Source organism: Ambystoma mexicanum, chromosome 1p (genome assembly GCF_040938575.1).
Source record: "Ambystoma mexicanum isolate Mex_15411 chromosome 1p, UKY_AmexF1_1, whole genome shotgun sequence".
Lineage (NCBI taxonomy): Eukaryota > Metazoa > Chordata > Amphibia > Caudata > Ambystomatidae > Ambystoma > Ambystoma mexicanum.
The window spans coordinates 290457348-290471721 of record NC_090921.1 but is presented as its reverse complement, the minus strand read 5'-3'; the positions used below and the strand labels follow the sequence as shown (position 1 = coordinate 290471721).

The 14374-nt window shown below is 43.7% G+C and overlaps 1 long non-coding RNA gene across 1 annotated transcript in view; it reads left to right on the top strand.

Annotated features, from left to right (window-relative positions):
- The first annotated feature begins 263 nt into the window (after nucleotides 1-263).
- Nucleotides 264-14374, top strand: part of LOC138569298 (uncharacterized) — a 152466-nt gene continuing 138355 nt past the window's right edge. The window contains exon 1 of the long non-coding RNA XR_011303206.1: nucleotides 264-601. This is a non-coding gene — a long non-coding RNA (uncharacterized lncRNA). The remainder of the gene's footprint in view (nucleotides 602-14374) is intronic.

The window sequence follows — 14374 nt, the reverse complement described above, 5'->3', positions numbered from 1 at the left end:
GCTAAGGATCTAGCACGTCTCTTGCGTAATCACGCCGACTAGTACGTAGCTGGGACAGTATGGTGCCGAATTTTGTACAAAGCATAAAAACCTCTAGCTATGCACAAATTAAAGAACATTCATACACGTTATGGTAGTTCTGGTGTTTGATCCCTGAGAGGCGGCTTAACATGTGTATGACCCTTTCTCATTTGTGCTGGAGGGGATTGGATTTCAGAGACACAGTGACGCATGTGTGGTCATATTGCCCATGCACACAGATGTATTGGAAGGAGATCTTGTCATATATCAATGAGATTACTGGCATCACTCGAAATGTGAACAATTTGGTGTTTCTTTTAGACAATCCTCGCCCTGATCAGACATTTGTATTTAATTATGTCATGGATAGTGTTAATATAAGTAGGCAACAGCTTATTGGTGTGAACAACGTGATTCTCCTCCGTCTGGATGTTGATAGTGATGGATAACTGGAACACAGACTAAATTTAGCAGCGTCCGGGACAGTTTTCTCGCTTTTAATAACCGAGATGGGGCAGTGCCATATTTGAACCCATAGGAATGCATCGCTTATTTGCCAAACTTCTTCAGCACATAGCGGGTAATGTGTGGTGTTTCTATCAGTTATGTATCATTTTCCTTAAACGTGGTTCTGATGCTACATTCGGTCACTGTTCTCATAGGTTCATTCGTCCTATGGATTGGAGAAATGTGCTCCTATTTATGAAACCTTCATACATGTGTGTTCTACAGGTGGACATGTTTATCTGAGATATTCTGGGAGACGGGGATTATATTCCCATTGAAGCATGACCCTCTGTTTTTCTCTCTCTTTCTTGTAATAGTTATTGAGAGATAGCTGTGCTATGAGTGGATGGATACATGTTAAGAGTGTCATTTGATTCTTAAAGATATTGATGGTCATGCAAACCAAGGGTCGTTACTGTAATGATTATGTAATTAATTTTAAAAATGCAAAAAGAGACATTTAAAAAAATATATTGCTGTCTTGTAGCATCACATTTGTCACGGGTATGCTGCATTGTCTCGCCGGTTGTAATGTCTCCTTTAAGATTTGCTCTAGCGGCTTTTTTTTCTTTTCTTTTGGGTTCTTACAAGAGGAGTAGGGAGGGGATAGTAAACCACCCCACTGCTTTCTTTTCTCCGAAAAGGGTTGTGTGCTTCAGTGGTCTAAAGATGTCTAGTGCTTCTGAAAACCAATACTTCCCCCCAGATAGTAGGACTCTGTTAGTCGTGGATGTGGGTTGATATGCTCTAATCATGCTTCAAGTCCTTATTGGCCAAGTATTTTCCAGTTTCTTCTGGGAAGTGACATGTATAACCCAACTAACCACAAACATATATAAATATATATAGTGTGAACCTATCGCACTAACACAGTGTCAAGGTCGGGGGGGGCGGGGTAGGGAGCATGCCTCAGCTTCATATCCATTCGGCTGCACTAGTGCCTGATAAGTGAAGGCAGCATGTCCCTGCTTTATACAGAGGTCGAGGTTGGCAGGAACTAAAGCGTACAGCGTTCCTCCACTTTTCATGAAAAGCTGCTATTGTTCCCAGGGGTGGAAATGGGAAAAATATGAAGGGGGATCCCACAAGGGCCGGGGTGGGAGTGGAGTTTGGAGGAGGGGAGAAGTTCTGAGGGGACGGAGTTCCGAAGAGGCGGAGCTGGCAGTTGGACTCCGGTCAAACAAAATATTCCAAATAATATTTTTTAAATGGTGCTATTTCTTTCATGCTGCTTCTTTGGAAACTCTGCGCTGTACATCAATTCCACTTCAGATTACTTCCATGGCAGTGGTGCACGCAAAATACTGTTGGTAATGCAGTGATTTTTAGCATATTAAGGGATCCATAGACACGTTCTACAGTAGGAGGCTACCAGGATAGCTCAGCAGGTTGAGAGACTGTTGCTGAGATGTTCACTATTCAAAACTGTTTGTTAATCATACGGCTTTTTGCCATTCCTTATTTAAAAAACAAGTGCTCGACCAGGGCATGGGTTGGCTGGTCATTTGCCTATATTCCGGGCGGAGAAGGGGGTATTTCTGGCCCTGTAGTGACAGTCAAAAGTTGGCACCCATGAACCCACAATTTAATTTCCTAATAACTGCTGTCATCACAAAAGAAGCATTTGTGATTAACCAGTTTGACAAGCATATAACATAATTATGAATATAACCTGTGATAAAACACAAAGGATGGGGCACACAAATTACAGAGTATTTGTGTGGGAGTCCATAAAAAAGCACAGTTCAAAGAAAACTAGTGAAGTGAATGCACGAAGCATTTTTGAGTTTGGAAATGACTCTTTTTTTCCTATGAAAGCGTAATATGCACATTTGGAAAGCAATAGTGTGCCCAGCAGGTAGGAAGCTTGCTTTCAACAGTTATGCCCCGCCCCTACCACCCTACCTCCCTACTCGTGGGCCATTGTTTCCTGTGGTGTGGCCAGAAAAAAAGAAAACGAGCTGAGCGAACACCGCCTGCAGAACCGCAAATGACGTCTGGGTAATAAGAGCACATTTCCCCCAACTTCCATCTGAGAAGCTGGGGGCTCAGTAAATCCTGGTCAGGGCTGAGGCAGGCTGCGTCCTGAAATCCGGCCACACATCTGATGGCGGATCTCGGACCCGGCAAGAGCCGGACAAATGACCAGTGCTGAGCTGATTATTCCCTTACTCAGAACAGCCTAGCTCACATCTTGCTGAGCTATCTCGCAGGCACTGGTCGTGTTTTGTTTATTTGAATAGCCTGCTTGGGGCGTGAGGTCCCATTCCCGAGCTGCCATATAGTCCAGCACCGCAGTGATCAACATTCGCCTTATGTAATTAAGCTTAATTAATGTAAAATTGCTGCAGGCACAGCTCAGTGGGCTGGTAATGATTTGGAGGGAGGTGTGGGTATGTCTCTAAAGGGGTGCGAATGGTGGGTGAATGGAAAGGGGAGGGCGCATAAAGCTGCATGGTGTGGGGGCTCTGACTGAAAATAATGGTAGTTGTTTAAGGTGCACTTTTTTCACTGTTTCTTTCAGTGTTGATAGCACAGTTGTAACACAGTGTTGGGGTAGAATGGAGGAACGCCAGGACCCAGGTATGGGAATTGGATTGGGAGGAGTGTGAGGTTTATTTTGACACTTTGCAACATTCCCTTACTGTATCAGGAGCATCTCAAATATAAAACGATTGGGCCTCATTCTATGTCGGCCAATCTGGTAAATAAAATGTCAGTATTCATGGATATCGGCACTTTACCTGACCGGCCAACTACGAGTTTGCCGGTGGGGCACCTGCGTACCTCCAGCTGGAGGTAAGGCAGGCGCCCTACTGGCAAAAAATGCCCTCAGTACTGGCACTGGCATTGCTGGTGCCGGTAATGACGGCGAATCCCCTCAAGGGGTCATGTGGGACTCTATGAATGGGGATTAACACTGTCACTATGGCACTCAGGATCCAGCTGCAGTGCCGCCAGACCGAGTGCCAAAATCGGTAATAGCCTTTGCCGGTATCCTGGTGGGTTTGCCACCAGGATACCAGCAAGGTTAGAATGAGGACCATCCGTTTAGCCGTAATGTGTGTGGGATATTGTTAAGACCAGAATTCAGAAATCCGACAGTGTGGTGCGGAAATCAAAATACTTAGAGCTATGTAATTGGGATAGCACTAGAAAGCACACTGCAGTTACCTGTGTTTTGATGCAGAAGGGGACAAAGTGATTAGCCCAGAATTACAGAACTCTTGAGTCAAGTGCCAAAGCCAGGATTAGAACTCAGGTCTCGAGGTTCCAAGGTCAGTAACTTAGTCCATAGAGTGCACCTCTGTACAAACCCACAAGGCATTCTGGAAGGAAAACCCGCAGTGCCTCACAGACTTTGTTACCCGTTACATCCCTTTGAGGAATCTCAGATCTGCTCACTATGAAAACTTGCATAGGGTCCAGAATCTGGTCAGTTCAAGGACCCCACCTTTGCCCCCAATCTTTTAAACCACCAAAGACCCAGTCAAATTCAAGAAACAGCTCAAACTGAAATTCCCAAAATGCACCTTCAGGTGATCAAGAATCTTCCCACCATCCGAGATCCAGTAGTGTACCGACCGTGGGGGAGGGGGGACACTTGACCCCCGACCCCTACACAAGGCTCCATAGGGCTGAACACCAGGACATTTTGACCAGGCCGGGACATTTTTTACAGCTGCTGGCTCGTCAGGAGGGCCATGTGGTTGGATAAAGTGTTCTTAACATTATGTTTAACAGCAAGCTGGAATATTGTGACCGGTTCAATCTCTATTCTGAGGAGACCTTACTACAAACAATATTTGAGTGTGTGTCTTCAAGTGATAAACCTACAGTGGAGTGAAACAGGAAATGTTTGAACTTGCATTATTTTGCATTCTGGGATTTGTAGTTGTACACTCAGAATGTGAGAATATAGCCACAGTGTTATTTATTTGCTTTACCTTGTTTCTATACGGATTTATATATTGCCATGTTGCTTTAGTATTTGATGTGTGTATTTTTTAAGTAATCACTATAAAACAGTATCATTGTAGTCCTTCAAAGTCAATACTTAAATATGTGCACTAAGTAAAGCTCAGAAGGAACGTGACCAAGTGCCTAAATTGCAGTGTGCACTAAAATCCTGGCTTCGCTGCTTAACCAAAGTGTGTGATCCTGGAAACATAATTGAATCTCACTGTGCTTTAACTGCACACATTGGAGTCCTTAGAAGTGAGTAAGGTCACACTATTGAAAAAAAAGAAATCTTCTTTACAATGGAGCAAATGTTATGATTTTTGAGACGAAATGGTGACCCCCTCATTCTCCTTTGTGATAAGAATTAGGCCATTGTTGTACTGGGTCTCCCGCTATCTCGTAACTATTGATTTGGCAGGCATATATATACATATATATATAGTCCCACTAGTCACAGAGTGCTCCAGAGATGCTGGTGTAATGGATTGATTGTGGTAGAACCACCCTTAATTCCCTCTCCTGGTACTGCCAATCACAGAAGTGTCTTGGGCTGTCCAGAGACGAATGAATATCTTCTGCAATGTTACGTTACGCAGTCTTGAGTTGCCCCACTTCTGCTGTTTCTTCTGGTTCGTGGGGTTTCCTGCTCTGCATGAGATCAGGTAGGGGACTAGCGACGGAGTAGGGCAAACCAGGGAAGGTTGATTTGTTGCAATGTGGGTATGTGTACATCTGAAAGGATAGCGCTGCCTGTGGGGCGCATGTTTTAGATATGGTGTGCATTGCCTGGAGCACCGGTTAATGTATGCACCAGGTTGCTAATATACATTGTGTGGTTATCGGTGGTGCCTTGCAAGTGTGTACCCGTGTTTGCACGCGCACAACCTCGTATTGTCCTATAATGGGATCGCCCCGTCTCGACACTGTGAGACGCCATTTCTATTTCTTTAAATCAGGGTTTACTGTACCTCAGGCTTGGTAGCTGTGCTGTTATAGCTGGCACGTGTTATCTGTGGTGTCTGACAGCGTGCTTTAAGGAGTGTGGCCAGTTACATTGGTCTATCAGTGGTGGGCTAGCGTTCTAAACAGGGAAACTCAGTGTAGACAGGTCTCTTCATGTGGCATACATTCCATTGTGCAACGTGTGTGGTTTTGGTGTGTGAGTGGCAGGCCCGGCTCCAGGAATTTCCATCTGGGTGGGCCAGGGTTGTGACCAGGGGGGCCCACATTCCATTGGGTGTGGGTCTAAGAGAACCCTATTCAAAGTGCTGGCGTTGATCCAGATTTTGCAGATCTCCAAAAATACATTTGCACGCCTCTATAAAAAAAGTACATAGCTAAAGAGAAGCAAGGACAATCGTGTTGCAACATCAATCTACCTGTCTTCCCTTCCCATCTGCTCTCCCCTTTCTGTTATATCTGATCCTTTTTCACTTTTCACCATCCAGACACGTTCCTTCAGCTGCCGTAATCACTGTTCCCATTTACCTACCCTTTCACCTGTTCACACCAGCACCCAGCATGCATTTCCTGGCCTGGTTTAAGAGAATTCAGGGCGATGCCTCCTCCTCTTCCTCTGAGAGGGCTGAGCAGATGGATGATGTCTGCCAAACAAATACCTTCCTGAGCGCTGTGGCTACTCCCAGCGGGCCCCAAAGGGGATGCTTGTGCTCCCTCCATCCTGTTGTGAAAGACAGACCCCCCCACAATACTGAAGCAAGGAATAGGAGATTTTGATTCCTACAAAATTACATTTTTTTCTAACTTCTTTTTATTTCATGAACAGAACATACCATGCCCAATCAATACAGGTAGTCTTGTTGATCTTAACAATATTTAGAGCACAACAACATATCCTCCAATAACATGCACATGTATACAATTCTCCCTTCACCCACCCATTCCACAAATGCCCCCTCCTTTCCAACTGAACCCATACATTAGTCGCATTCTGAATGTCTTGCATCAATGGTTCATGTCCAATATTAAATTTGAAACACAAAATGTTATTTTTGTTGCATTTTCGCAGCACATTTTATTGATTTTAGAGTGCAAGGCTGTGCTAGGGTTGTAAGGGCTGCATCAGGAGGCAGGCCGTGCTGGTTGAGGGTATTCCAGCCTCCTGGTATCGCTCCTGGTGGAGTATGGCATGAAGGGGCGGGTCTTGCTCCCCTGCCATGCCCCTATACATCATTGTCTGGTACATATTGTTTACATACTGGTTATAAAATGCAATTGTCTGAGATGACTCTTTGTTTGATGTGTTCACTGGTATTGAATGACACAATTTTGTTCAATAAATGAGGCCTGGATATTTTCAAAGTTAGATGCGTGTGTGTGTGTGTGTGTGTGTGTGTGTGTGTGTGTGTGTATCCTAATGCCTGTGCTGGCCATCTATTAAATCATGAGTGAGGTTTTTTGGAATAGCTTGTAATGCAAACTGAATCCCTTCTAGGGCACCTACTTTTAACAGGCAAGGCATAGTGAAATTAAAAAAATATGCTAAGGATCACACACTTTGGTTGAGTGGTAAAGCCATAATTTCAGCGTAGCCCGAAATATAGATATTTGACCAAACATCTGCAGAGCTCAAGTTGGTACAAATATGTGTTGAAGTTTGGCTTTCAATAACTAAAATAATGCTAAATTGTATACAGTTTACTTAAAAAATGCACCAGTTACTTGATAAACCATCTTGACAATGTATTCATCATTGTAGAAACATGTTGATGAAAAGATTAAGGTGGGGCATTTTGTTTTGAATCCTGAACTGCATAGAGCAGAATTCTCCTTTTTGTGCTTTTTTGCAAAAGGGGCCATTCATTAATTTTAATTGTTTCCACCAAGTACTGGAAAAGTAAAAATTAAAACAGGTGAAAATCGCTTTTGATCTTTACTTTACCACTACGTGTCTGGAAAAGTTTAAATCACCTGCACAATTAATGATTGTGGGAGTCATCCGCAATGGATTCCTTTTGACTCTGTCCGCTTTTACCACGTGTAAAAGTCGGCAGATCTCATAGGAATCCATTGGCTTTCAGCCAAATTAAAAATACATGCTGCTGGAATGCCAATAGGATTTGGCAGGGGGGCCTTGTTAAGTCTGATCTGCTCTCCAGCTTCACTTGGCAAATCATACAAAATCCTGTAGCTCACACAAAGTGGAGCTAAATGCATTTAGCGCCACTTCTTCCACTCTGCTTGACCTGGAAAAGAATCCCTTAAGACTGTAGATTTATTTTCCCCATCCTGAATTGAAGCCTACAAACTCCAGCATAACAATGAATGAGAATTTACAAAAAAACTCTTACAGACACAAAGTGAAATGAAATGTATGGCAAGGTTATTGTTTCACACAGCTTGTTCTGTATCCCCTTAATTACTAATCACCTAACAATCACACTTAAACATCTTCTTAAAACCCTATATATTTTTTTAAGTACCACAGCAATGATCACTGCCTTTTTACCTTTTCTCATTTCTAATTTATTTATTTATTGAATTTATTTCTAAAGCACAATGATAGTGGCCCGGGGGCATAAGAGCGCTGACATGACATACAATAAAAGGCATAAAGCTCAGCGAAGCCTAAGGAGAAACCTGAGAGAAACTAGTGGAGGTCAAGGATCCATTTACTTAAAAGGCAAGGTTTTCAGGACACGTTTGAACCTGGGAAGACTGGCACACAGCCTCACATCAGGCAGGAGAATATTCCACAAGTGAGGAATTGTGGCTGGGAAGCATCCATTTTGCACCTGTACCAGTTTGGCCTTTGGGGTGAAAAGCAACCCTGTGTTATTGGATCTTAGATTACGGCTGTTAGATAGCCATTTCAACTGTTCTGCCATATAAAAAGGGCTTATTCCATACATGTAAGCCCCTGAAATGCAAAGGGTACGAAACTTGATTCTCTTTGTACTAGGGAGTCAATGTAATGCTCTGTTTGCTGTTGAGACATGATCTGTTTTGCGCACCCCCATAACGACCCTAACTGCATTGTTCTGGACAGCTTGCTGACGATTGAGCTCTCCTTTGTCTACCCCAAGTAGACTGCTGCCACAGAAGTCCAGGCGGCTCCCAATGATCGCCCTGGTTAGGGTGGCACAACTGCAGGCCTCAAAGAATTGTCTGAGTTGTGCCAAAAGTATAATGTAATATAATGTTGAGTTTGACACTAGGCTGCTGATATGGGACCTCAATCGTGACTCCCAATGTTTTTATTGTTTTTTCAAAGTGGGGAGCAGACAGTCTGCGATTTGAAAGGATGAATAGGACTGATCAAGCTGGCGCCACTTGGGGCTAGTGCCCAGGATAGTAATCTCAGTTTTTAAGTTATTCAGGGCTAGGCCAATATACAGCATCCAGAGCTGGATTTGGTTGTATGTGGTATTAATGACCTCAGTGTCTTTGGAGTGGTCACCTGATAAAGTGAAAAGACACTGAGTATCAACAGCATATTTGGCATAGCACATCCTATTATAAATAATCTGCCTCTGAGACTTGTTAAAAGATACAACCTCAATGGTAGGGCCTGTTCAGCCCTGATGTTTGCATGTGAGGGCTGATGGTAGAGCAGGGGAGGGGCATTGGCATGTGTCCCTTATCTAAATGTGAAATCCACCTCTGATTGTACTCTTTAGTAAATATTGAAATACTGATTTTTATTTATAAAAGATGTACACCTTATATACTTTGCCCTGGAACATTATAGAACACGCTCCTCTTTTTTGTTTATTTTGTGGGTGTTCATGTTTAATTTGTGGCACTGCCTAAACACCCAGCACCCAGGATTTACACCATACTTTGTAAACTCTAAGTTACTCAACAGATTAAGGTTATGAAGTCAGTACTTATCAGTTTGAATCATGAAACATTCTGTCAGAGTAGACTAGGCTTCCAAACAAAGATACATTCTATTTAGGTCGGAGCCCCACTGGTAAGTATGCATGAGAAGATCTGAAACTTGTCAAAACTTGCCAACCTAGCCTAATAATTTTCAGGTAGGGCCTTGTTGGACCAGCTCAGTGCAGCTTGATTCCCAAGGCGTAGCCAGCAAGACACCCACATCTGGGCATATACACATTAACTTAGGGAGACAAACAGGAGGCAACATGCATCGGCAAAGCCAACAGCTTGGGCTTTTCATTAGGCATGGATAGGCATTTGCCAGACACTTCCATAAGGGCACCACATAAGGGTACCACCTGGTCATAAGATGGGAACAGCCGGAAAATGGTGGCAGTAACTGGGCATATGATGGCATTGCCTGGCAAATGTTTAATACCGTTTAAGCAAGCCAAAACGGATGGAATGTGATTGCTTGTTTAAGACATGACTTCAGTGCAATCACAGAAGCATTGACAAATATATTGCTTATAAAATCAACTGGCTGAAGACACACATTAAGAGAATTTTATTACACCAGGAGCTTATTTACACAGATAATTAAGTAATTAAACACTCAAAAGAATGCTTAGATATAACACTGACAGGCCCTATACAGCAACATGTTTGGTGTTACTTTGTTATAGAGCTTTCTCATAGGGTTCTAGAAACGTTAGATTTTTCTGGTGAGGTATTAACACAGCCATGGCTAGTCATTAGGTGGGTAAAAGAACAGACACACCCATAGGATGTGTGTTCTTCTCACATTTTATCGCCATCCTAGCTGTGTTTCACTGCATGCGTTCTGGTTGTACCTAATAGGTAAAAAGTCTATGAATCAATTAAAACCACCGTCATTGCTCTGGCCAGCCTTGATTACTAATGTTTGCATATCAGCCTTGGCCCTGTCACTAATATCAGAAGCCCGTCCCAAACTTCTAGACCACAGGGCCTAAAAATCCATGTGGTTACTTGTGTTCCAGTGAAGATGGAAATTGAGACTGACCTGCACCTTTTGGTGGCAGCACCAAAAGTCATTTGCTAATGGCATGTCCCCTTCTCTAATGGTACAGACATACTGCGAAATGATGTCATGGAATGTTGCGCAGAGCAACGGTAGTGGTAATGTTTAATTCAAAGCCCTGCATGTATCACTTTTTGATTTTACTACACTCTCCCCTCCAGAATTACATTTTTGTTACAACCAAACTTATTTTTTCACTTATACTCAAGTAGTTAATGCAGCAGAATATATACTTTGAATGTAATTTGTAAGGACCCCAAGTCAGGTGACGCACCTTGCGCAGAAATCTGTGTTCAAGCATCTTCCCTGTCATTTATATAACTTGATACAGTTAACCATTTTATTAAGCATGATGTGAAAAACCATTATATTCTCACAAAAAATAAACACAATTTAAAATACAGAAACCAACATTGTGATTGTAGGTTTGAGAACATAGTTGTAGGCAGCCTGCTTGAATATGTGTGCTACCTCACTTAGAGGTGTGTGTGGCTCTCCATCTCTCTGGTTATTTGTACTTTCATGGCTGGGGGGCATAAATCATTGTCTAGGGCAATAAAACAAATCCTGCAGTTCAGCCTCTCAGAATGTCTTTGAGGTTGCTGATTAATGTTTAGAGTGCCGTCCATCCCCCCACTCCCTTGGTTACTAGTGGTGTATCACACCACTGACATGGCCTCCTTTCTAGGGGGGGCCAGGGGCTGGATCTGGGGGGGCCTGGCCCCCCGGACCCCCTGCTGGAGTCGGGCCTGGTGAGTGGTCTCGAGATGGGTCGCCTGTTGGGGTGGGATGTAAAAGGATTTTGAGGTTGTTTTTGTTATCATATCTTGCCTAACTACCCAACATATTACTGGGGCAACCGTTGACATTTTGGAAACACCACAGTTGCTCACATGTTTTGTTTATAGCCTTGCAAAGCATTCTTTCTCCAGCTTTTATGCCTTATTATGCCATACTGAATGACCGTGGTCCAAGTCCCGAGGTCGGTGTAAATTCATAAATTGAAAAAAAGACAGTGGGCCTCATTATGAGACCGGCGGTAGCCGTGCCAGTAAAACCGGCACGGCTTCCGCCGGAATAATTTTTTTTCCCGGTGCCCGGGAATGGACAATTACCGGGGCATTACGGCCCCGCCAGACTCGCTAATTGCCCATTCCCGGACGCCGGTAAAATATGCTCCCCATTCCCATTGGAGCCACATAGAGCTGAATGGGAATAGGTAGGCCGGATACACTGGCATCATTCATGAATGGTGCCGGAGCATCCGACATGGTCTGCTTGCGGGTGCCGGTCCGCCCGCCAGGTCAGATCTGGCGGGTGAAAAGGAACCCGTGAGCAGAACTCGTAGTTTGCTGGTCCGGTAACTACGGTACCGGCAAGCTTACTGGTACCGTAGTTACTGGACAGGCAAACTTATAATTAGGTCCACTGAGTGTTTCTTGTTTTACACATGGCCTCTAAAATACCTGGAGAGTCGGCGTCCACACTTTGAAAAAAGTGGGTGGACATTGTCCACCCGCGTGTACCCTCGACTTGAGCCCTGGTTATAGCTGGCACATGTTTTGCACATGCAAACATGAGTACATACTAATACGGTTCTACATATTGCTGTGGCATAGGGCATAGCCACAAGACCTGTATACCGCAGCAGTCCCTCAGAATATATCAGGCTATGTTTCGCTGTGTTAGGTGGCACTATGCCATGACAAAAATCGACGGCCCACAGTTTCTATACAATTGCCCAGGACCTCCATTCTGACTGCCCATTGACAACTGAATGGCACTCCCAATGTAGTGTCACTCGGTTTTACATAGGGTTATAGTAAAATGCAGATGGACATTGACCATGCACTAACAATTGACAAAGCCGCTATTTGAAGTAGTAGTGTGCATGCACTCCCAGAGGTGTTGGTGTAGCTGTGCCCCGGACAGCGGGCATGGCAAACAATGCAGGGGTAGCCCATTTCTCTAAAACATACCAGCTCTCCTGAAGCGATACAAACGTGTGTTTGATTTGCAAAGTTACGTGCATGATGAATACCTGTGTTGAATGATGACTACAAGCAGATGGGTTTATCACGAAGGCTCTTCTAAGTGGTGTATACGACATACACTTATTGAGACATGTATGATAGTTTAAGGCTGAGGTCTGAAACCTTTGGCTCTCTAGATGTTTTGAACTACAACTACCACCAGCCCTTGCTAGCATAATCAATGGTGAGAGATCTTGGCAATCACAGTCAAAAACATCTTAAGAGACGCAGGTTGCAGACTTCTTTAAGGAGATCTCAGGTTTTCCAATGTCAGTTCTGAAATAAGTAACCATGCCTGGATTTTAGGCTCATAAAAAAATAATCATACATTAAAAAAAAATGTGTTTACATGTGTGTTTGCGTGAATGTGTTTGTACATGTATATATGTCTACATTTCTATGTGTCTGGGGCAACGGTGCAGTTGCTGGCCACTGAGAGCCACGCGGTGCATAACAGAGGGCAACAGTGGCATATATTGAGACAGGGTGCAGGATTTGATTTAAATAGCTGGGCAGCAAGAGCATATATTGTTGAGACAGGCCTTTCCCTATGCACTAGTATCATGAGAATGTACTTCAAAACGGCAATGTTGACGTATGTTTTTTCAAGACCAGTCTAATAACTTTCTTTAGGTACAAAAAACATGAACAGGGAGACATACCTCATGATCTGGTTTGTGCAGAAGCTACTTGAAACTGGGGCACTACTATATTGTTGAGAGGCCTCATGTTGTTACTCTGGGGACAGACAGCTTCAACACATGTTAAATAATAATAATAATAATAATAAAATAATAATAATAATAATAATAATAATAATAATGTTCCTGCGTATTGTTGTAGCATTTTATGCGTTGCCCTGCAGGACGGAATTTTGGGGAGACATTGTTTCCCCATTTTTATGACTTTTTTCCTGTGAAATGCCTGATTGCAATCTATTATTTAAAAACATTTCTATTGGGAAGCACCAGCCAAAACGTTCCTGTGTTAACTTTAGGCGTGCTCACTCGGTTCAATTCAAGGAAAACATTTACACCCCTCAATTTTACAAATTCGCTATCTGCCCCTGCTCCAGAGTGTGCTGGAACCATAGGTTTTGGGCATTGTGGTAATTTAGAATCAGGAGGCGGACAACTAATGTTGAGGTAAAGACAACCCTTTAGGTGTAAAAGCCATGCTCTAAAACCTCATAAAACTAGCCCCTATTCTGCAGAAAAGGAATGAGTCAAAAAGGGTGCACATCAGGAGATCATACAGAGTAAAGTTGTCCTGGGTCCAGAAACCTATCAAGCCTGAACCGAACCTACCACTATAAAGAAACAGACGGATAAACAAAATGGTTAAGGGCTTCTCGCTGGCTGGCTGGCTTCTGAGCTACTGTATTGTCCCAACTGGATGTCAGGTCATAATTCAATGGCCCTTGCCCGTTTAACAGCTCACGCATGGGTCAGTTCTCCAAGGGCTCCTGCCGGTGGTATACAGAAATATAAAAGTCGCTAGGACTTTAGCCCTGTGATTTGGATCGTGCTTTAACAAAAAGTCTTTCGAATGTCCTTAGTTGGTCAGGTCACTCCCAGCCTCACAGGGGTTCCTTTTGTTTCAGCCCCTCAATGAGGTCTCGGGTTCTCTACCTCGTGGGGGCTCCTTTTTCAACCCTACTTGGGCTACATTCTCTCTTATCCTCTCTCGGGCTCTCCGACTCTCACCCTCTTTGATTATCTCAGTTTTCCCAACCCTGCATGGGATAATTTGGTCCTTGCCTCGTCTCGGGCTGTATGTCAGTTCTATGTCCTTCTTAGGCCTTCCTTTCTCTCACGCTGGCTTGGGTAACCTGGCTCTCTCGGGCGGTAAAGCAGCTAGGCCCCTTTTGTGCCTTCCTCACCCTGGCCTGGGGTATTCATGTATCTTAAACCGGCTTGCGGTCTTCCTTGGGTGTCTGCCC